The sequence below is a fragment of the Bison bison genome, unplaced genomic scaffold, assembly GCF_000754665.1.
Source record: "Bison bison bison isolate TAMUID 2011002044 unplaced genomic scaffold, Bison_UMD1.0 scf7180017864368, whole genome shotgun sequence".
Lineage (NCBI taxonomy): Eukaryota > Metazoa > Chordata > Mammalia > Artiodactyla > Bovidae > Bison > Bison bison.
Genome location: NW_011494940.1, coordinates 6118149 through 6121000, shown reverse-complemented (window position 1 = coordinate 6121000; position 2852 = coordinate 6118149). Strand labels below are relative to the sequence as shown.

At 43.3% G+C, this 2852-nt stretch overlaps 1 pseudogene; it reads left to right on the top strand.

The window, feature by feature from the left end:
* LOC105000160 overlaps positions 1-1098 on the top strand; it is a 3251-nt pseudogene extending 2153 nt beyond the window's left edge.
* The last annotated feature ends 1754 nt before the right edge of the window (positions 1099-2852 follow it).

Sequence of the window (2852 nt, the reverse complement as noted above, 5' to 3'; positions counted from 1 at the left end):
CCTGCCTCCACCATGGCCCCTGTAGGTATCTCTCCTACAAAGGACACGATTATGACCTTGAAAGATCTCCCAACGTCACTGAGCCATGTTCACAGTGGGGCATCATTTTCATGGACTCACGCAAATGACCAGGCATGCTTCAGTCTTATGGATCCAGACAGAACATGTAGTTTGGAGGGGCTGGAGAAAATGGACTTTTTGACTCTTGCAAGTCAGAGCAAGACTGTTGATCCCATGAAAGGAAATCTGATCATGTTACTTGATGACTTTTACTATGGACACCATACAAGAGATGGGCAGCCAGAACAGAAGACTCACACAGCCTTTAAATGCCTCAGTTGCTTGAGAGTTCTAAAAAATGTCAAGTTTATGACCCACATGAGGTCATTGAGAGGCAGAAGGGTGACAGCTGGGAAATCCACACTACCTGCCAGCACTGCCACCACCAGTTTCCCACCCTGTTCCAGCTGCAGTGTCACATTGAAAGTGTCCATGCTTCCTGGGAGCCCTCCACGGTCTGTAATATCTGTAAATTGTCCTTCAAAACAGATCAGGTTCTCTTACAGCACATGAAGGACAATCACAAACCTGGCAAAATGCCCTATGTGTGCCGTGTTTGCAATTACAGATCGTCAGCCTTGGCCGATGTAGAGGCATGATTTAGAACGTGTCATGGAAACGTGAACAATTTGCTTTGTCTGTTTTGCCTCAAAATTTTCAAACTGGTGACATCCTTCGTAAATCACGCTTGGAGGCACTGAAACAAGAGGGTGTTTCCATGTTCCAAGTGCTGGCTACAGTGTTTGAAAAAGAAGGAAAAGACAGAGCACCAAACAAAGAATCATCAGTCATTCAAAAAGCCAGAGCAATTGTGAGGGTTGCCTCCTGAAACAGAGGTCATGATCCAAACTTCAGTTCAGATGGGACTGAGAGAGACAGCATCCATCATTGTGAGGAACACTGACTCCCAAGTGCCACCCAGAAAAACTACAAAGAAGATTGACTATGAACACAAACTACTCCAGACGTGTTGCAGCAAGGGATCTAGCTAAAAATTATGTTCTACCCACCTCCAGAAATTCAAAAAAGCCCTATTGAGGTTCAGCCAGCTGTACATAAAGACCCTGCGTGGCTTTTGTTGTTCAGTTTCTCAGTCGTGTCTGATTCCCTGTGGCCCTATGAACTTCAGTATGCCAGGCTTCCCTGTCCATCACCATTTCCCGAAGCTTGCTCAAACTCGTTCTGTTGGGTTGCTGATGCTATCCAACAATCGTGTCCTCCATCAGGCCTTCTGCTCCTGCCTTCAATAGTTCCCAGTATCAGGTTTTTATTTTTTATTTTTTTCCCCAGTGAGTTGACTCTTCCAATCAGGAGGCCAAAGTATTGGACTTTCAGCATCAGTTCTTCCACTGAATATTCAGGGTTGATTTCCCTTAGGATTGACTGGTTGGATCTCCTTGCAGTCCAAGGGACTCTCAAGAGTCTTCTCCAGCACCACAGTTTAAAAAAATCAATTCTTCGGCACTCAAACATCTTTATGGTTCAGCTCTTCCATGTGTATCTAATTACTGGGAAAACCATAGCTTTGACTTTATGGACATTTGTTGACAAAGTAAATGCCTCTGTCTTTTAGTACACTGTCTAGGTTGGTCACAGCTTTTCTTCCAAATAGTGAGCCTCTTTTAATTTCATGGCCTCTGTAACCATCCACAGTTATTTTGGAACAAAGAAAATAAAGTCTGCCTTTACTGTACCTGAGATTGTACTTGCTTCATCTCTCTACCACCAAGTAGCTTTGAAATCTCCATGTTCCTTCCTGACCACTCTCTTCTACCAAAGTAACCACTTCTCTGACCTCTAGCACCAGGGATTCATTTTTCTTTGTTTCAAATTTTAAATAAATGGAATCACACAATAGAGTTTCTGTTCCCCTGGTCTTGGTTTTCTTTTAAATTAGTGAGATGCATTCTTATTGTATGTAGCTGTGGAACATTCTTTTTTATTTCTGGGTAGAATTCCCTTGGATGAATGGGCATAGTCTTATATGTCCATTTTACTGAGCCTGAAATTTGAGGCTCTTATTTTGCCTTTTTGAATAAGCTGCCTATGAACCTGTGTGTGTCTTTCATAGTAATTTCTCTAGGATAGCTATATCTGTATGTCTAGACATGAGCTTTTCTGATAATGCATGTGGTAGTGGTTTAGTTTCTAAGTGGTATTGAACTCTTGCAACCCCACAGACTCTAGCCCCCCAGGCTCCACTGTCCATAGGACTTCCCAGGCAAAAATGACACAATGGGTTGGCATTTCTTTCTCCAGAGGATTATCCTGACCCAGGGTTCAAACTGTGTCTCCTGTGTTGCAGGCAGATTTGTTACTGACTGACCCATTCTAATATGCAGGTACAGTCAAGTGCTTTTTCAAACTGAGTGAAGCAATGTGTATTTCCACTAACAGTATTGGCATTTCCATTTCTACCGAAGACTTGGCACTGTCAGTCTGTTTCATCATATAACTGAGCAGGACCCTGCAGGGCTTTCCTAGGGACAGACCACCCCCTGCCCACCCCCACCAATGTACCCTATCTTTTATCTGTAGAAAAACTTTAGGTCCTAGACCTTCCATGAGTTTCAAAGAACAAATTTAATTAGAAGTGAAAAACTGCAGAAACAAGAAAAAAATCAAGCAAGACAAACAATAATTTGTTGTTGGGCAGTCGTGTTCACTCTTTGCGACCCCATGGACTGCATCACACCAGGCTTCTCTGTCCTTCACCATCTCCGGGAGCTTGCTCAAGCTCAAGTCCATTGAGTCTGTGATGCTATCCAACCATCTCATTCTCTGTCATCCCC